Genomic DNA, 21,365 nt, shown 5'->3' with positions numbered 1-21,365 from the left:
TAAATATAAATGTAACGAAGGAAAAAATTCTTTATCCTCATTATCACCTGAAATCATCTAGCAAATTCATACTACGCTTTGGACAATCTTGATGTGGTCCAAACTCTTTTGGAAACTGCAGCCTGAGCTACCTTGGCTAGCTGACTAATGTGGAACTGAGACAGGGACTCACAAGATCCTGTTTGTATTCAAACCACCTCAGCACCACAGAATAAGCTGACCACCAAATGCCAGTAGAGACAGACTACTGTTGACTACCATCTCCAAGTCAAAGAAGTCAGCCAGGAGTTGAACAAGGAGGATGAGACCAACAGTAAGGGATACAGAGAAATCCTGGTGCACATTGAGAATCTGTCAAGGAGCCTATTTGGCATCTCAGAAATGCCAAGTAGGAAATGTTGGCTGATTACCATAGTCAGAAAACTAGAGGCTTGGATGCTGGCCTCAGCCAAGCCTCCAGCTTTCCGCGTGGTTTTGGGGACCTCCCTTCTCCTCTTCTGGCCATAGTTTTTTCCTCTGTAAAATGGGGCCTTAGACTACATGGTCTCCTACATGCCCCCTTCCAGCTCTTAGACTGTGCTACTCCACATCATCTCACTATCTCCAAAGCGGGGTGGCCCCTCCACAAGTCCAGGACTCACCACTGGAGCACCAAAAGTCCACCCCGATTTCAGCTTCCAAAGTATGAGGAAATAAGGACCAAAAAGCTGCAGCTTTCTCAGACCAAGAAGCCTGTCTTCCCTTACACAGTGGACTCAGAGTGCCAGCCTCATGAGCATCCCTCACCACAACAGCAGCTCAGTGATTTGAGCGGGGAGAGGCCACCAGCTCACTGCTACTTTTTCACTCAGTTACATCATTTTACATAATGTCCCAGAAGGACAGCCAGCTGCTGGCAGCACCAGTGCTTTGCTGGCCTCAGCTCCAAAACCTTCTCCCTGATCCAGTACTATCTCCACTCTGTACACACCTGCTCTCTGTCTTAGGACGGAGCCTGCTTTTGAGGGCCGCATTACGCCTTTCCTCATCATTCCACCTCAAGTACCCTAAGTACCCCACCCATGTGTGTTTCTTTGTTTTTTAAAAAACCCTTTAAAACTAAGAACTATATATACAGATGAAGAAAGACAACCATAAAGTCAGGTTCACTGGTCAATCTTAACAGCAGCCTTCTGATGTGATGCAACAGGAAGTATACACCAGCACGCCAATCAAGCTTCTAAAATGAATTACCCATTTACAGAAAACACAGAGGATAGATGTATGCATTAAACAAGTCCATGAGGATGTAATCAGCCAAATTCAGAATGTGGCAACTGTTACAAGACAAGTAACCCAAGTTCTCCAAAAAATATACAGCATGTGAGGGGCTTGGAGTTACACATTGAGACAGGAAGCATATTAACTATGTATAGTGTTTAGATCTCACTGGAAGCAGACTCAAATAAATCAACTGTAAAAAATATATTTGTGACATAACAAAAATTGGATTCAGCCTAAGTATTAGTTGATATTAAGGAATTATTAATTTTGTTGTGTAACTTTTTTTTTAAGTCTCATCTGATAGAGATACATACTTATTAATAAAGGAATGATAAGATGTTTGGGATCTGCTTTTTGTTTTTTTTCTTTGAGACAGAGTCTCACTTTGTTGTCCAGTATAGAATGCCAGTATAGAATGTTGTGCTAGCTCACAACAACCTCAAACTCCTGGGCTCAAGCAATCCTCCTGCCTCAGCCTCCCGAGTAGCTCGGACTACAGGCATGCGCCACCATGCCCGGCTAATTTTTTCTATGTTTTTAGTTGTCCAATTAATTTCTTTCTATTTTTAGTAGAGACGGGGTCTCACTCTTGCTCAGGCTGGTTTCGAATTCCTGACCTTGAGCGATACTCTCACCTTGGCCTCCCAGAGTGCTAGAATTACAGGCCTGAGTGAGCCTGGCCTTGTTTTTTTTTGAGACATAGTCTCACTCTGCTGACCTGGCCAGAGTGCAGTGGCGTCATAGCTCACTGCAACCTCAAACTCCTGGGCTCAAGCAATCCTCTTGCCTCAGCCTCCCGAATAGCTGGGCTATAGGCACATACCACAATGCCTGGCTAATTTTTCTATTTTTCATAAAGATGGGATCTCACTCTTACTCAGGGTTTCAAACTCCTGGCCTCAAGCAATCCTCCCACCTCAGCCTTCCAAACTGCTAGGATTACAGGCATGAGCCACCACACTCAGCCTAGGATCTGCTTTCAAGTACTCCAGAGGGAAAAGTAAAAGTGGAGAGAAAAGATGCAACAAGAACAAAGAAGTTGGTTGTTGGAGCTAGATGATGAATGGGGGCTCACAGTCCTTGTCTATTTTTGTGTGTTTTGAAAATTTCCATAATAAAAGGTATTTTTTTTAAAAAGGTCAGCTTGCAGAAGATTATGTATATGAACTCATTTTTGTAAAAACAAAGTACATAAATCGGTATATGTATGTATCTGTGTATAAACACACACATACACACAGGAAATGCCTAAAAGGCACACACTAAACTATCTATAGTTATTTCTGGGATTATAAGGGATAGGGAGCTTTGAATTTTTATATTCTTATCCTATTTTAATATTTAATAACAAATATTACTTTTACATAACATCTTTAAAAAGTATATTACATTTGTTACGATAATGAATATAAATATTAGAAAATGTCTTTTAAAATGTGGAAGAACATACCAAACTATTAATAGTGATTATCTCTGTACTGGTAGAAACTTACAGGTTATGACTTATATTTTCTTTTCTTTCTTTTTTTTTTTTTTGAGACAGAGTCTTGCTTTGTTGCCCAGGCTAGAGTGAGTGTCGTGGTGTCAGCCTAGCTCACAGCAACCTCAAACTCCTGGGCTCAAGCGATCCTCCTGCCTCAACCTCCTGAGTAGCTGGGACTACAGGCATGCACCACCATGCCCGGCTAATTTTTTGTATATATTTTTTTAGTTGGTCAATTAGTTTCTTTCTATTTTTTTAGGAGAGATGGGGTCTTGCTCAGGCTGGTTTCGAACTCCTGACCTTGAGCAATCCACCCGCCTGGGCCTCGCAGAGTGCTAGGATTACAGGCGTGAGCCACCGTGCCGGGCCTATGACTTATACTTTCTAAGTCCTCCAAGTTCACAAAACTGACATTTTTACATGTATTACTTTTGAATTGAAACTAGACAAAAGACTAACAGTACATTTTAAAATTTTTTCTCCAATGTCCCACTTTTCCCCAATCCTAAACTGAGTTCAAGTCCTAGCTCCACCATAGATGGTCCATGTGGCCCTGGCAGATCCCTTTATGGCTTGTCTCTCTTTCACGTGAAATATGAGGGTGTCATACCTTCCACATGGCTACTGAGGTGGGTGTATGAGATAACGCAGTGAGCTGGAGGGCCCACCAAGGTAAGAGGGTGCTGTTGCTGCAGGGGGGGTACACATACACATCACTTAGCTTGGTCCACTGCCGTCCACACTCCCTGGATCCAACAAGGCTCTGCATGGCCCATACTCCTACACTCAGGCATAAAGGGACAACCTGGGTCAAGGTAGGTGATGGAGTGGGAAAGGTCAGGGGACATTAACAGGTCAGCTCAGAGTTTGCAAAGAGTGGCAGTCCTGCAGCAGGCCTGGCTTTGGGGAAGGCTTGTATGTCTAATGTCTAGGTAGACCTCATCATTCTCATTCTAACTCTTTATTGTTTTAAAATAACTTAAACTTTAAGGTTTTGTTTTTCTTTTTCATTCTAATTCTTAGTAGACTAAATGTATGGTCCCTACCTGGGTTGTAGAGGCTCATCCTAGTAGGCACTCAAATATTTGTTGAGTGAGTACATGTGAGCATGCATGACTGGATTTGGTCAACTCCCAGGCCTGCTGCTCACAAACCTTTCTTTGCAACATATCCTGGGCCCCAGAGCCGCACACTGGTACCCAGCCTCACCTCCTTACCCCCGGCACACAAACCTCACCACATCAGGGCTACATGGCAGAGATGAGCAACCTTCCCTAGAGACTGTCTACTGAGTACCTGCAGAAAAAAAGAATGTGGCCACAGCTTCATATGGGCCCAGCAGGACTAGGACAGTGGCCCAAAAGAGAGAGGACCCTGGTAAGCTCAGGATAGGACAAAAGGAAAAAAGACTCAGGTCCTGAGCATACCCATGGTGCCCTCTGCTAAAATGTCTCCTGATTCCTGAAGGGCCTATAGACTTTGACCTGCCCACATAGCAACCTTGTTGTGGTTGGTTCTGTGTCCTTGTCCCTACCCTGCCCACTCTTCACCCCTGACTGAATCCACTTTCCAGTTTTCAAATCATAGTCACACCTATCAATGCTTTTGCTCCTCATCCCATTTTAATGAAGCTAGAGGTTAGAGGACTTGCCTAAGGCCAAGCTACCATACAATAACAGATTCATACTTCCTAACACAACATTGGCACTCTTCCCCCACCCCGCCCCCACCTTTTTTTGAAATAGGATCTTGCTCTGTTGCCCAGGCTAGAATTCAGTGGTATCATCATAGCTCACTGCAGCCTCAAGCTCCTGGGCTCAAGCAATCTTCCTGCCTCAGCCTTCTGAGTAGCTAGGACTACAGGCACATGACACCATACCCTGCTAATTTTTCTATTTTTTTTGTAGAGACAGGGCCTTGCTCTTGCTCAAACTGGTCTTGAACTCCTGGCCTCCAGTGATTCTCCTGCCTCTGACTCCCAAAGTGCTAGGATTACAGGCACGAGCCACCGAGCTGGGCCTCTTTTCACTCTTATGTTACCCCATTATATGCAGCTTTAAAAAATTCAATACCTAATCTTTGTTTTCCCTCAAATTCATTGTGCAATGTTGTAACTTTTGTACTCTTTGAAGTGAGTGTAGAGCAAACTCATCACTCATCCATTCATCCAACAGTTTTCCAGTGCCAACTACATTTGAGGTCTGGTGTTACCAACTGTGGAGGAGTCATAAAGAAGAGCAAGACAAAGTTGAGGCCCTGGAGTCTAGTATAGAAGCTACAGAAGGCCCATGGATAGTTGAGAGAATCCTTAACAAGGGACTCCAACAAACTCAGCTGTTTTTGGTTGTTTTTCCCAAACAAGTACCCTTATCCACCCCCTAGACATCTGGCTGCCACACCCTTCAGTAATTTAAATAAATCTGGACCTGGATTAGGCCTAAGAATCTATGTATTTTTAATGTATCCCCACCACCACCACCACCCTAGATGATTCTCTGATGAACAGTTTCAGAACCCAAGTTCTAGGACAGGACAGAATTCTACTAAAAGCATAAAGCAATATCAGTACAACATAGTGTTTGAGAGAGACAGTAACCTCAGGGCCTGTCCTTTAAAATGTACAACCCCATCTACAACCCACAGGGACTATAAAAGAGGTCAGATAAACTTGGGGAGTAGGGGACACGTTTGCTCAGATCTCAGAACACCTAGCATTTGGTCCTTCTGGGACACAGCTGATCATTTAATAAGTTTACACTCAGTTTTGAAAAACATTCCTAACTTTGAGACGTCTGAGGTGTCACATGTGATGCTGGGACTAAAGTGGATTTGCAGTACTTAATCATTCCTTAGGAATGCAGAGCCTGGAAGCTTAAGTTGACTGACCCAACACCCTCACACCTATTACCTTTCCAGAACTGGCCTTTGATCTATTAATACTTGCCCTGGCCCACCTCACAGGAACTGAGCAGGAACCACCAGGGAACTTGACCTCAAGAGGAAATCTCTTTGTAGCATTCTTGTGTTCAGTTCTCAGGTTCTAGAGAACTGAAGGAATTCATAATTGGCCATCTCTACCCCTTTAAGAATTCCTGGACCAGGGTGCATAGAAGCACCTAGAAATGTCAATCTCAGTTATGAAGATAACAAATTTGAGTGATAAATAAGTGGCAGCATCCCAGCAGAAGTGCTGTTCTTGTGGGCACATGCTTATTCATACAGAAGCTTTCTGCCAGGAACCTTGGCATGCCTGAGACTGTCTATGCCACTCATCAGACTGTTGCTAGACCACATGCAGACAGAGATAGGACCTATATTCCAAGAATGTCTACATCACACTCACAGAATGTTGGAGTGGGAAGAAATGTAAGTTGATTGGAACTTGGAACACAAAGAAACCAGCTCTAAATTTTAGAGTCTAAATGGTTTCTAGGCTAGCCCACAAAGACCTGGCCCTCAAATATAGGGCCAAGGGCATGAATGGCCTTTCAGGACCAGAAAGACAGAGAAGGACGAGAGGACTGGCCTCTTTCCCTTGGGGCTACACTGGTCCTTTTCTCTCATACCCTCTAATCTCTCTATCTACTCAACCAACTCCACTTCCACCTTCAAAGATTTATTAAAGATTCTATTATTTGGCAGGCGTTAACAACACATAGAGGCTGGGTGCGGTGGTTCACACCTGTAATCCTAGCACTCTGGGAGGCCGAGGCGGACGGATTGCTTGAGGTCAGGAGTTCGAAACCAGCCTGAGCAAGAGGGAGATCCCGTCTCTACTATAAATAGAAAGAAATTAATTGGCCAACTAATATATAGAGAAAAAATTAGCCGGGCATGGTGGCACATGCCTGTAGTCCCAGCTACTCGGGAGGCTGAGGCAGAAGCGTTGCTTGAGCCCAGGAGTTTGAGGTTGCTGTGAGCTAGGCTGACGCACGGCACTCACTCTAGCCTGGGCAACAAAGTGAAACTGTCTCAAAAAAAAAAAACACCAAAAAACCCCACATAGATAAAAGGTTTCAGTCTAAAGGTTTACAGACAAGTAAACCAATAAGGCAAGCCAGTGTACTGGGCACTGACAGAGGTGTGTACATAATACTTGAGCCAGGGGATGCTGGGGACAATGTAGACACAGCACATGTGACAAGTGGACAATTCACTGTGCTGAGTTCAGTGCAGCTGGGGCCCAGGACACATATAGGGAGGGTAAGACAACAAGGGCCAGGACTGAAGTAGGAAGAAAAGATTCCTAGTGCCCGTTAGCCCTGGCCTGCCTAGCTTATACTCCCTACTGGGACACCTCACCCAGACCCACTAACCTTCCAAAGGGATCTATGATTTTAACATCTTTTTCTCTACCCATCTAGCTCCCACTCCCTGGCTAAGTAAACTGGTACATCCACATGATAGATTACACAGCCACTAAAAATAATGCTTCCATAGATTTTGATTACATAGGAATCTTAATTACATGATATAATTTTAAGTGAAAAAAACACAATGCAAAATTATATACAAAATTGAACATATTATATGCTATCAACAGGTCAAAAGAAAAAATGAGGCCAAAAATATTAACAGTAGTGGTCTGTGGACCATGGAATTATGGATAAATTTCTTAAGCATTTATAAAAACTTACCTGTACCTCCTACTTTTTCCATAGTCAGCCCTGTGTTTTGTTTTGTTTTAATTTTTTGTAGAGACAAGGTCTCACTATGTTGCCTAGGTTAGTCTTGAACTCCTAGCCTCAAAGCAATCCTCAGCCTTCCAAAGTCTTAGGATTACAGGTGTGAACCACTGTGCCAGGCCAGTTTTTTTAAGAGATAGGATCTCACTCTGTTGCCCATGCTGGAGTGAAGTGGTGTGATCACAGCTCACTGCAACCTCAAACTCCTAGGCTCAAGCAATCCTCCTGCCTTGGCCTCCCAGGCAGCTAGGACTACAGACATGCACCACCATACCCACCTAATTAAAAAAAAAAGAAAGAAACTTTTTTTTTTTTTGAGACAGAGTCTCGCTTTGTTGCCCAGGCTAGAGTGAGTGCCATGGCGTTAGCCTAGCTCACAGCAACCTCAATCTCCTGGGCTCAAGCAATCCTCCTGCCTCAGTCTCCCGAGAAGCTGGGTCTACAGGCATGCGCCACCATGCCCGGCTAATTTTTTCTATATATTTATTAGTTGACCAATTAATTTCTTTCTATTTTTATAGTAGAGACAGCGTCTTGCTCTTGCTCAGGCTGGTTTCGAACTCCTTACCTCGAGCAATCCGCCCGCCTCGGCCTCCCAGAGTGCTAGGATTACAGGCGTGAGCCACCGCGCCCGGCCCAAACTTTTTAAAAGAGACAGGATTTCACTATTGTTGCTCAGGCTGAGTACTCTGTTGATACTCAGAAAAAATAAGGGAAAATGTTAAAGCTCCCTTATCTTCAGTAGAGTTCAAAAAGGAAAGCAATTTGATTAGGTGTGATTGATCCTTAGAGTAGTGACTATCTCAGAAATTTTAGCATTTTAAAATGTTTTGATTTAGTTTTTAATAAGTAAAACATTTACATGGCTCAAATCTAAAAGGTACAAAAGGATACAGATTGAAATGTCTCTCTCCCATCTCTGGAACCCAGTCTCTCTGTTCCCTATCTTGGAGGCCAATAATGCTAGGCTATACTTTTAGGATAAATCCTAGAAGTAAAACTGCAGGGTCAAATTATATCAATATTTGTGAATTTGATAGTGCCAAACACCCTCTAGAAAGGGTGCTAATTTACATTCCCATGAGAAATACATAAGACTGTTTGTTTCCCCACATCCTTGACAATGACATGGATGTTTTCAAAAGAGAATGTATGCTAAATCAAATGATAAATATAGTGTAATTTTGGCAGCCTGGGGAAGATACTTTAAATTCACTAATTCACCCACTAATTAGCTATTAAGATCCATTATGTTCCACACATCAGGCTAGGCCCTAGAGATACAGCAATTTCCAACTATAACACATATTTGAATAGGGATTCTAGGGTCAGCTGTTCCTACTTTTTCACATTTTCTCCCACTATTTCTGAACCCAAAGGGTGTTTTGTTCATTTGCTGAGTTTTATGCATCAATGATTTTTCTTAAAGATTACCAGGTTTCATTAAAAAGGGTGACATGAGATCTGGACTACCTTTTAAGGGTCACAAACTGGCACAAACTTTTAAGGGTCATCCAAGAGACTGGTTTTTGTCATCCCTTATATCATTATCTTAAAATGTTCCTTAATTTTGTATGGACTTTCGTCCTTATAAACTAGCATGGCACAGAAGAATCTGATAGGTCTGAGTTCAAATCTCAGCTCTACCACTTATTCTGTGACTCCAGACAAGTTATTTTCTCTCTGAGCCTTTGTTTCACTGCTCTGTGAAAATGGGGCTATTACCTTCCTCACAAAATAGTTCTAAGAATTAAAGAGACAAAAAGAGTAAGGGGCTGGCACATAGTGAAGTGCTCAAGAAATGTTAACCCCCCTCCCTTGTAAGGGCTCTGAGTTCACTGAAAGTGTGTTCCTTCTTTACATTCCCCACAGAGCTATGCAATCAGCAGGTACTTGGTTAATTTGTTCAATGACTGAGTCACAACTTCTCTTTCTGATTAAGCTTCGTTCCTTGAAGGCAGAGTAGGTGAGACATCAGAACTGTGGATGTTTAAGCCATGAGAGGAAATCTAGAATGGGACACAGTTTGATCCAGACAGAGTCAGATTTTCCCCAAAAGTGTTGAAATCAGGGGCACTTGTTATATTTCTTATCACTATGAATAACATCAGCTAATACTTTGCTCAGCCCTTTACATGAATTTTCTCTTGTAAACTTTACTGTCTGCCTTGCGTAAACACTACAATATCATCATTAGCATCCCTCAAGATGTTAAATTAAGGCTCAGAGTAGTCAGATCATTTGCCCATGGTCACAGGACCAGTCAGAGGCAAAGCTTCCCAACCCCAAGGCAAAGTGCTTAACCTCAGTGATCTGCTCTTGAGTGTCTCCTCAAGCCAGACCCAGCTTCCAGGTGCCTGACTCAGCACAGGGCCAGGCACCTCATAAATGTATATTGATTGATGGAGCTGATGCCCGGGAGCACCTAGAACAGCACTACTCGATACAAATCAATCTAGCCAACTGAAGTTGTAGAAAATCACTATTTTTATAAGACCAAAACATTTTTCAGTGATTATGTTTGTCAGAACTAGAAATGTCACAAAACTGTTTTAGAGTTAGTACTTTTTAAAAAAATGTTGGTCAAAACTCTTAAGCAAATGAAAAGAACAAAATCAGGGATCTGCAACTAGAAGGTTCAAGTTTTCCCAAATTGGTACCCACCTCTATTAGAAGTAACACTACTCACACAGAAGATTAATTATTCACTGAACTACTGCCCACTCTAGTGAGATAACCTCCTGGGGCCAATACCACAGTGCCTGATAGGGAGTAGATGTTTGGTAACTGTATGTGAATGAATGATGGGATTTGCCAATTTCAATTCAAACAAATATAGCTGGGAAAAATATTACATTAAAGAAAAGCTCTTCAGATTGGACAGCCTCTAGTTAAGGGTTGTGGATTTCTAGTATAACACAGTGAAAGGAGCAATCTGGAGCCAGAGGACTTAGTCTGAGACTCAGCTCTGCCACTCACTAGCCCAGTGTCTTCACCTGCAAATGGGGATAATTGTTCCTGCCCTCCCTTTGTTATGAGAAAAGTTTACAAAATAAGGGTTTCACTTTTGTTTTCTTGCAATCAGTGAAACCTCATTAATTTTGATTCAATAAAAAAACCTCATTAATCCAGATTTCACCTGAGGTTGAGCCAAAGACCTCTAAAATACTCTGAAGGTAGAGTATAAAACATGAATCAGGTTGATAAGATTTAACCAATTAAGAAGAAAACTAAGAGTTTAATAACACCCAGCATATATCTGACAAAACAATGATCTCACTTCTTACAATAGGAGGTCCTGAGGAGGACCAATTGTGTTAAAAATAATAAAACCCATGGAGCATGGTGGCTCACATCTGTAATCCTAGCACTCTGGGAGGCCTAGGTGGAAGGACTGCTCAAGGTCAGGAGTTAGAGACCAGCCTAAGCAAGAGCAACTCCCCATCTCTACTAAAAAAAAAGTATATAGAGAGAAATTAGCTGTAAAACTAAAAAAAAAAAAAAATATATATATATATATATATATAAAAATTAGCTGGGCATGGTGACAAATTCCTATAGTCCCAGCCACTTGGGAGGACTGCTTGAGCCCAGGAGTTCGAGGTTGCTGTGAGCTAGGCTGACGTCATGGCACTCACTCTAGCCTGGGCAACAAAGCGAGACTCTGTCTCAAAATTAAATAAATAAATAATTTTTGAAAAAGCTTCTCAACACACATTATTGATGGGAATAACAAAACGTAATGTAGATTAAAAAAACTAAGAATGCAATATTAAATTTTTTAAGAATAAAAATTAAAAAAAAAAAGAAAACAAATTAAAAAAAAGCTTCTCACACTGAGAATTGCCTCAATAGATATGACAGTGTTAAGAAAAAACAAGACACTATCTTGGACTTTGCCCAGGATCCACTTCCATATTCAGAGAGCTGTCCATCTTTAAACCCCCCACCATGCCTACATCACAAGGCACTTTTGAGGAGCGATTGGGAGAGTGGATATTAAACACTCAAGTGGTATAGAGACTACCTTGGGAATCAACCTGGTGACTGGTCCCAGGGTGCAACGGCCAGCTAGTCCCCTAGGCCATTTCCACAGAAGCAGGCACAACATGGCTTAGTGATAATAGAAGTGCTGCTTTTGATCTCTGCATGTCCCACCTGGGGGACAAGGACCCACCACTCAGGTAATTTGTTCCCAATGGCCAATGAAATGAGGACAGACCCATGTCATCTCTAGTAGATGTGAAGAGTAGATGGGTAATGACAGCCAGGTAGCAGTTAGGGCCACCTCTGAGAATTTTAAACCAGAGGCCACCTGGTCTCTACTTTAAAAACTACATTTCTGGCAATGATTTCTTGGAATGACACCAAAGATACAGATAACAGAAGAAAAAAAAGATGAATTGGATTTCATAAAAATTTTAAAATTCTGTACATCAATAGACACTATCAACAGAGTAAAATAGCAATCCATGGAATGGGAGAAAATATTTGCAAATCATATATCTGATAAAGGATTAAAATCCAAAATATAGAGAGAACTTCTAAAACTCAACAAAAACAACCCAAAGGCTGGCAAAGGACTTGAATAGACTTTTCTCCAAAGAAGATATATCACTGGCCAAAAAGCACATGGAAAGGTGCTCGACATCACTATTTGTTAGGGAAATACAAATCAAAAGCACAATGAAATGCCTCACACCCATTAGGATGATTATAATAAAAAAAAAAACAAAAACGAGTTTTGGTGAGGATGTAGAGAAATGGAATCCTTGTGCACTGTTGGTAGGAATGTAAAATGGTATAGCTGTTGCGGAAATTAGTATGCAGGTTCCTCAAAAAATTAAAAACAGAATTACCATGTGATCCAGCAATTCTACTCCTGGGTATACACCTAGAGAATTTAAAGCAAGGTCTCAAAGAGGTATCTGTAAATGCATGTTTACAGCAGCATTATTCACAATAGCTAAAACATGGAAGCAATCCAAGTGTCCATCAACAAATGAATGGATAAGCAAAATAAGGCAAATACTTACAATGGAAGATTATTCAGCCTTAAAAAGGAAAACAATTCAAGTTGGGTGCAGTGGTGGTAGGTGCCTGTAGTTCCAGTTACTCAAGAGGCTGAGGTGGGAGGATCCCTTAAGCCCAGGAGTTTGAGACCAGCCTGGGCAATATAGTGAGACCCTGTCTCTTAAAAAAAAAAAAAAAAAACAGCCGGGCGCAGTGGCTCACGCCTGTAATCCTAGCTCTCTGGGAGGCCGAGGCGGGCGGATTGCTCAAGGTCAGGAGTTCAAAACCAGCCTGAGCAAGAGCGAGACCCCGTCTCTACTATAAATAGAAAGAAATTAATTGGCCAACTGATATATATATATAAAAAAAAAAAATTAGCCAGGCATGGTGGCGCATGCCTGTAGTCCCAGCTACTCGGGAGGCTGAGGCAGAAGGATCGCTCGAGCCCAGGAGTTTGAGGTTGCTGTGAGCTAGGCTGACGCCACGGCACTCACTCTAGCCTGGACAACAAAACGAGACTGTCTCAAAAAAAAAAAAAAAAAAAAACAAGAAGAAGAAGGAAATTCTGACATATGCTACAAAGTAGATGAACCTTGAGGATATTATCCTAAGTGAAATAAGCTAGTCACAAAAAGACAAATACTGTATATATGAGATAGAGTAATCAAATCAGAGACAAAAAGCAGAATGGCGGTTGGCAGAAGCTGCGGGAAAACAGAATAGGGAATTGTTGTTTAGTCAGTTTTGCAAAATGAAACAGTTCTGGAGATAGATGGTGCTGATGTTTCCACAATAACATGAATGTACTTAAAACCACTGACCTGTACACTTAAAAATGGTTAAGATGATAAATTTTATGTGTATTTTACTACAATTAAAATTGGGCCAGGCACGGTGGCTCACGCCTGTAATCCTAACACTCCAAGAGGCAGAGGCGGGAAGATTGCTTGAGCTCAGGAGTTCAAGACTAGCCTGAGCAAGAGCGAGACTAAAATAGAAAGAATAGCTCTAAAATAGCTCTACTAAAAATAGAAAGAAATTAGTTGGACAACTAAAAATATATAGAAAAAATTAGCTGGGCATGGTGGCACATGCCTGTAGTCCCAGCTACTCGGGAGGCTGAGGCACGAGGATCGCTTGAGCCCAGGAGTTTGAGGTTGCTGTGAGCTAGGCTGACGCCACGGCACTCTAGCCTGGGCAACAGAGTGAGACTCTGTCTCAAAAAAAAAAAAAAAAGTATATCCTAACTTACTGTTGATTATAGTCACTTTGTTGTGCTAGCAAATATTGTTCATTCTAACTATCTAACTGTATTTTTATACCCATTAACCATCCCCACTTTGAGACAGAGTGAGACTCTGTCTCAAAAAAAAAAAAAAAAAATATCTAGAGTAGACAAATTCATAGAGACAGACAGTGGATTAGAGGTTAACCAGGAGCTGAGGGGAGGGGAGAACAAGGAGTTATTGCTTAATGGGTACAGAATTTCTGTTTGAAGTGATGAAAAAGTTTTGGAAATAGATAGTGGTGATGGTCATACAACACTGTGAATGTACTTAATGCCACTGAACTGCACACTTAAAAATGGTTAAAATGCATTTGTACCCCCATAATATGCTGAAATAATAAAAAAAAATTGCACCCATAAAAAAAATGGTTAAAATGGTACATTTTATGTTATGTCTATTTTACCACAATAAAAAAAAATTTTTTTTTTTTTTTTTTTGAGACATAGTCTCACTTTGTTGCCCAGGCTAGAATGAGTGCCGTGGCATCAGCCTAGCTCACAGCAACCTCAAACTCCTGGGCTAAAGCAATCCTACTGCCTCAGCCTCCTGAGTAGCTGGGACTACAGGCATGTGCCACCATGCCCGGCTAATTTTTTTTTTTCTATATGTATTAGTTGGCCAATTAATTTCTTTCTATTTATAGTAGAGACGGGATCTCGCTCTTTCTCAGGCTGGTTTCGAACTCCTGAGCTCGAGCAATTCGCCCGCCTCGGCCTCCCAGAGTGCTAGGATTACAGGCGTGAGCCACCGCGCCCGGCCAATAAAAAAATTTTTAAAGAAAATCTGTGTTTCTTATATCAAAACTACAGTTCACTAAGAACATGCTGAGTGCACATTTTACATATTATCTTTACACAGTAAGACTTAAAACTAGCCTGAGCAAGAGTAAGACTCCATCTTTACAAAAAAATAGAAAAATTAGCTAGGCATGCACACCTGTAGTCCCAGCTACTGGAGAGGCTGAGGCAGTAGGACTGCTTGAGCCCAAGAGTTTGAGGCTGCAGTGAGCTATGATGACACCACTGCACTCTAGCCTGAGTGATAGAGTGAGACCCTGTCTCAAAAAAAGAAGTAAAGCTTACAGAAGAGTCTTGCAAAACATGGAGACATTAACATTACAATGTTAATAGGAAAAAGCAAGATATAGAACTGTGCACAATGAATGATTCCAACCATTAAAAATGTGCCCAGTGGTGGCAGGAAACAAGAAGGAAATACAGCAACCCCAACAAAGGCTCTCCTTAGATACTGGAGTTAGAGATGATTAGGGTGAGGGAGAGGGAAGTTTTTCTGTATTTTCCAAAGTGTGTAACATGAGCATATATTACTTTCACAATTTAAATTACTGGGGTTTTGTTTGTTTTAAAGTACATGTCCAAGATGGTCTGGTTACAGCCAAATGTTGTGGGGTCAAGATACGCCTGGGTGCTCTGGTAGTTCTATAGTCTCATGAGCAGCTAGCTGCCAAAGCCACAGCTGACTCCTCTACTCCCTGCTTGTAATCAAACACCACCGTAGTTCCCAAACAAAAGGATTCTCAAGTGGTCTTATCACATCTTGGATGATGCTGTAGTTTCTGGACAAGAGTAGTACCCCTTTCACTCGACTATGCCCACCCCAACTCTGTATGATCAGAAGCCTCAAATGGACAACTTACTTTGTGCTTCAGCATGTCCAAATCCAACTACATTCAGATAAGGGAGTTACTGACACTGCCTTAGATTCTGCAGTTCAACTCACTCTGAGTTATTTCAAGGGGCTTCAGGGCTCTGTAAACTTTTTGAATATTTATATTCAAAATGTACATGATGAAAAATAACCCAATTACAAAATGGGCAAAGGATCTGAATAGACAATTCTCCAAATAAAATATACAGATGGCCAATAAACACATGAAAAGATGTTCAACATTACTAGTCATTAGGGAAATGCAAATCAAAACTACAGCGCGAGATATCACTTCATAACCACTACAACAGATAAAAATTTTTTAAATGGGCGACAAATGTTATTGAGGATATAGAGAAACTGGAACCCTCATAAATTGTTAGTAGGAATGAAAAATGGTGCAGCTGCTATGGAAAACATTTTGGCAGTTCCTCAAAAAGTTAAACATAGAGTTTTCATATGAAAACTCTAGATATACACTCTTAGATATACATCCAAAAGAACTGAAAATATATTCAAATAACAACTTGTATTTGCACATGAATGTTCATGTTTGGTAATTCATAATTACCAAAAAGTGGAAACAACCTAAATGTCAATCAACTAATGAATAAACTGATGGATAAACAAAATGTGGTATATCCCTACAATGAAATATTATTGAGCAATAAAAAGGAATGAAGTATTGATATATGCTACAACATGGATGAACCTTGAAAACCTTATGCTTAGATGCTAGACACAAAAGGCCACATATTGTATGACTCCATTTATATTAAATGTCCAGAATAGGCAAATCCAGAGACAGAAAGGAGATTAGTGGTTGCCAGGAGATGGAAAGAGAGAATAGACAGTGACTGCTAACATGTACAGGGTTTCTTTTTGGGGTAATGAAATGTTCCAGAATTAGCGGTGATGAGTGTACAACTGTGTGAATATACTAAAAATCATTGAACTGTACACTTTAAAATGGCAGATTTTATGGTATGTGCATTATATCTAAAAAAAACCAAAAACTGAGAGACATTCTACAAAATAATTGGCCAGTCTTCTTCAAAAGTTTACAGTCATGAAAGACAAAACAAGACTGAGGAACTGTCCCAGACTGGAAGAGACTAAGGAGACTTGACAACTAAATGCCATGTGGGATCCTGGATTGGTCCTAGGACAGAAAAAGGACGTAAGTGGGACAAATGGCATAATCTGAATAAAGTCTCTAGATTAGTAATATTAGATCAACGTTAAATTTCTCATTTAGATAATTTCAATATAGTTATGTACAGTGTTAACACTAGGAGAAGTTAGGTGAAGGGTGTACAGGAAGTTGGTGTATTATTTTTGCAAGTTTCTAAGTCTAAAATTATTTTAAAATAAAAAGTTAATAAACAACATACATAATGCAAATCCAGGGGGTGGCAAATTTTTTCTGTAAAGGGCCATATAGTAAATACTTTAGGTTTTGTGGACCATATGATCTTTGTGGCAACTACTCAACTCCATTGCTGTAGCATTAAAGCAGCCAAAGACAATATGTAAATAAATGGGGGTGACTAACATAGACACTGATTTTATTTTCCTATAATTGCCATATGTCATGAAATACTGTCCTTCTTTTGATTTATTCCCCACCTTTATGAATGTGAAAACCATTCTTAGCTCACAGACCATGCAAAAACAAGCATGGACTATAATATGCAGATACTCACTCTAGGTCAGAATTTGCCAACATATGCTTCAATTAAATAAAACAAACAAACAAACAAAAAAAGGTTCACATCAAATAAGTTTGGCAATGTCAGATTAAACAAATGAAACATCCTGGCTTATAAAGCACATTTCTTTATTGCAGGGCCTCTCAGTGCCTTTAATGGGTATTCTTAATATATACTGAGAAGCTCCAAGAAAGGACAACAGTATGTAGCTTTCCTCAAACTTATTTTTACCATCAAACCTTTTTTTTCAGGCAGACCAGTGGCCAGAAAAACATACTTATGAAAATGTCAATTCATGTACTTCTTTAAAAGGAAATTTTCAGATTGAGAAGTTTTTAAAAATCCAACAAATTAAGATCATCTTATCTAACACCTGAATAAGCATTTCACAACTTTTTTTTTTTTTTTTGAGACACAGTCTCACTTTGTTGCCCAGGCTAGAGTGAGTGCCGTGGCGTCAGCCTAGCTCACAGCAACCTCAAACTCCTGGGCTCAAGCAATCCTGCTGCCTCAGCCTCCCAAGTAGCTGGGACTACAGGCATGCGCCACCATGCCCGGCTAATTTTTTCTATATATATTAGTTGGCCAATTAATTTCTTTCTATTTATTGTAGAGACGGAGTCTTGCTCTTGCTCAGGCTGGTTTCAAACTCCTGACCTTGAGCAATCTGCCGCCTCAGCCTCCCAGAATGCTAGGATTACAGGCTTGAGCCACTGCGCCTGGCCCACAACTTTTTTTTTTAAATCTTGGGAAACACAAACAAGTAGATAAACAAAGTTTTGGGGCCAGGCATGATAGCTCACGCCTGTAATCCTAGCACTTTGGGAGGCCAAGGGGTGGGAGGATCACCTGAGGTCAGGAGTTCAAGACCAGCCTGAAGAGCAAGACCCCCATCTCTACAAAAAGTTGAAAAATTAGCTGGTGTGGTAGTGCATGCCTATAGTTCCAGCTACTAGGAGGCTGAGGCAGGAGGATCGCTTGAGCCCAGGAGTGTGAGGTTGTAGTGAGCTATGATAATATTACTGCACTCTATCCCAGAGTGAGACCCTGTCTCCCAAACAACAAAATAATCAAGCCCAACCATTTTTTTTGGGGGGGAACAGAATAAGTCAACAAAATTGGGTCATAATATGGAACCTCTGCTCCATAAGACAACATAAGCATTTGTAAGCATTCTAACAGGTGTTGAAAAGTGATTTAGAATTTTATAAAGCCAAAACATGGAAATTTGATGTTTGATTAGAAAACTAAAGATATGCTAGATGCATCATCTGCAGATTATATGTAATTGAGGATGAACTGGCAAGTCAAATCCAAAAGAGGACTGGTTTTATATGCTGGATGGAAAGCTAGGATACAGTCTGCAAAATTCTCTTACATCTATACACACATGGCTGGAGAAAGGATTAAAGAGGGGTTTATGTTACAGGGAGAAAGCAGACCTGACAACCTCAAGGTGCCTTCCCAACTGAGACTCCTCAATTCTATGATCCAAGGAGTTCACCGGCTTCTCATGATCAAACATGAAAGTCTTCAGAGGCATATCCAAGTTGTTCTAAGAAAAAAGCTACTAAGCCATGGGGTGGGGTCCTGTTTACTCATTCATTCAACAAACATTTAAGGCACCTCTACCAGATGTTGGGTCATTCCAAAGTCCTCCAAAAGAAGGATGGTGCACATGACAACCAGGAAAAGATTACATAAGGTCAGATGCATTGGTCTCACTTACAGGAGACGTAGGCTAAGAGTATGGAAATGTCAAGAGAGCAGAAAAATGAAAAGTCACATTTACTCTGAGAGCACAGTCAGCACCACAGATGTTCAGAATAACTACTTAGAGACTTTCAAGTTGGAAAGAACTCCATCTAATACCTGTACACCTCCCTCGACATGCATGCTTTCGGAGGCAACCCATTCCTTCGCTGGTCACCTCTGACAATTCTTCTATTAAGTAAAAATCTTGTCTTCCTGTAGAATCCACTGTTAGCCCTAATTCTGCCTCCTTTAGCCCCAAAGATGAAGTGGAAGCCCTCTTCGCCATAACAATTTTTTCAGTTTTTGAAAAGTTGCTTTCCAGTGCTCTTTTCTGGGCTAAACCTTCCAGTTCTTTCAAAGGTCCTGAACTGGCTCCAGCTGCCTCAAAGTGAAGAGCGGATATCTAGTACTCAACAGCAGGAAGGCACTTAGGATCAATGGGCTTCAAACATCAGTATGTACAGGACCTCCAAGGCATAAATTCAAAACACAGTGTCCCAGGTTCCTACCCACATTCTAACTCAGTTACGTCTGATTTGAGTCCCGCACTGTAAAACCGGCATTCCACGGGATTTCAAAGCAGATGGTGTGAGAACATTTTAAGAAACACTGCCTCGGTTTACAAATGAGGAAATTTGAGGCCCAGCAACCAGGAAAGGATTTGGCCCAGAACGCACAATTAGCTGTCGGTGACAAAGTCTCAAACCGGGGTCTCTTACTCTCAGCCCAAATCTGTTCACCATGCTCCCCGGCCTCTGCCTCTCTACTTAGGGCAAACACGTTAAACACACTCCCACAAGATAGGCGGCCCCGTACTGTGGACAGAAAGGGAATTAGGGTGAGCCCTTTCTTTTCTCAAGGCCTCAGTTCCCCCAGTCTGTAGTCATGGGACAGAAGACCACAACGCCAACCCGACCTCTCTTCTGAAGCGGAGGGCCTCCGGGCAAAGACAAGCTCGTTGTCTCTGGGTCCCCTCAAGTGTCGTAGCCCGTGAGCCCCGGAGAAGGCAGAACTCGGTCTCCCGCCCCGGTTCCCCAATCTCGACCCCTGCCGCCACCTCCAGCCCTCACATACCTGCCTCCGCGCTGCTAACGCTGCCCGGGCCACACAGCCTATCGATCTGTGGACCAACTGGCCAGTCCCACAGTCAGGTCAATCTCTTGGGCAAGACCTTCTGCCCCTCCTACGCGGACTCCAGTCACCTGACGCAGATCCGCCCCTCTTGGAGGGACTTCCGGCCTCAACCGGAAGAGGTTGGACCGCTGCACTGTTCCGGCCTAGGTCCGGAGCTCTAAGGTTCCGCATGCGGACTGTAAGCGGAGGAACTTGGGGTCTATGTGTTGGCTTTTCAAAGAGCCACGGGTCGGGGATTCTGGAAGGAAAGGTTGACTCCAGAAAGTACCGGATAACTTTGAAACATATCGTTGCACCAGAATGTAAGAATGATGGTAATAAAAGTGATGGGAATGTGTGAAAGGACACAGGAGCTAATTTGAAGGAGATCCTATTGGCCAAATTGGGGAAATTTCAGCATCAAAATACCAAGATGAGAGTAATAGAGTATAACTAATTGAATAAAATAGTAATCCATGGGTGTTTACGGACATAAAGACGTGAATAAATAAATGAGGAGAAGGGAAATTCTTCCTTGTAGTGGAATGCCAATTAATAAACATGATGGAGTTTAGAAAATCACTAATGACTGGTACAACTATAGAAATAGGACTTTACACAGTAAAGTGTCTCCCATAAATTACTTGTGATTACAAAGGGAAAATAGTAATGTTACAGAGGCGTAACCTAGCTGAACAAGGGAATCAAAGTGATCAAAGTTAACATCACCAATACTGGGTCAAATTATGTTATTCCTAATAAGGTACATCGAGGGCCAGCAGGCAGGCTAACGCCTGGATCTCTTAAGCCCAGGGATTGAAGGCTGCAGTGAGCTATGGTCAAGTCACTGCACTCCAGCCAGCCCAGGTGAAAGAGTGAGACCATGTCTCTAAAACAAACTAACTAACTAAGTGATGCTTTGAGGGTATAACATTTGTCCTGTAGTATTTCAGTCAAAAGTGCATAGTCCAGATCTCATGAGGAAGCTTTAGATAACACCAAATGAGAAACACTGTACAAAATAACTCATTGTCATGAAAAATTGAGAAAAGCTGAAGAACCAGTCTAGTTTAAAGAAGAGGAAAAGCCGGGCCCACTATCTCATGCCTGTGTATAGTCCTTCCTGCTTGGAAGGCTGTGGTAGGAGGATCACTTGAGGCCAGGAGTTGGAGACCAGCCTTGGCAACATAGTAAGACTCCCATCTCTAAAAAATTTTAAAAAAAAAGAAAAAAAAAGAAAAGAAAAGAAAAGAAAAGAAAAGAAAAAGAAGCATGACAACAAAATGTGGTATGCAATTCTAAATTGGGCCCTAAACTGGGGTGGTGGTGGTGATAGAATAGCCATAGTGTATGATATTGGGTCAAGTAAGTGAAATTTGAATAT

General features: G+C 41.5%; 1 protein-coding gene across 1 annotated transcript in view; it reads right to left on the bottom strand.

Moving 5' to 3' along the window:
* RNF185 (ring finger protein 185) overlaps window positions 1–20,086 on the bottom strand; it is a 36,874-nt gene extending 16,788 nt beyond the window's left edge. The window contains exon 1 of the mRNA XM_012763960.2: window positions 19,943–20,086. The gene's annotated coding sequence lies outside the window, so the exon portion shown is untranslated. The remainder of the gene's footprint in view (window positions 1–19,942) is intronic.
* Window positions 20,087–21,365: the final 1,279 nt, after the last annotated feature.

The sequence above is a fragment of the Microcebus murinus genome, chromosome 22, assembly GCF_040939455.1.
Source record: "Microcebus murinus isolate Inina chromosome 22, M.murinus_Inina_mat1.0, whole genome shotgun sequence".
Classification (NCBI taxonomy): Eukaryota; Metazoa; Chordata; class Mammalia; order Primates; family Cheirogaleidae; genus Microcebus; species Microcebus murinus.
Note: the sequence above shows the minus strand (reverse complement) of the source record. Positions and strands in the feature narration are given on the sequence as shown.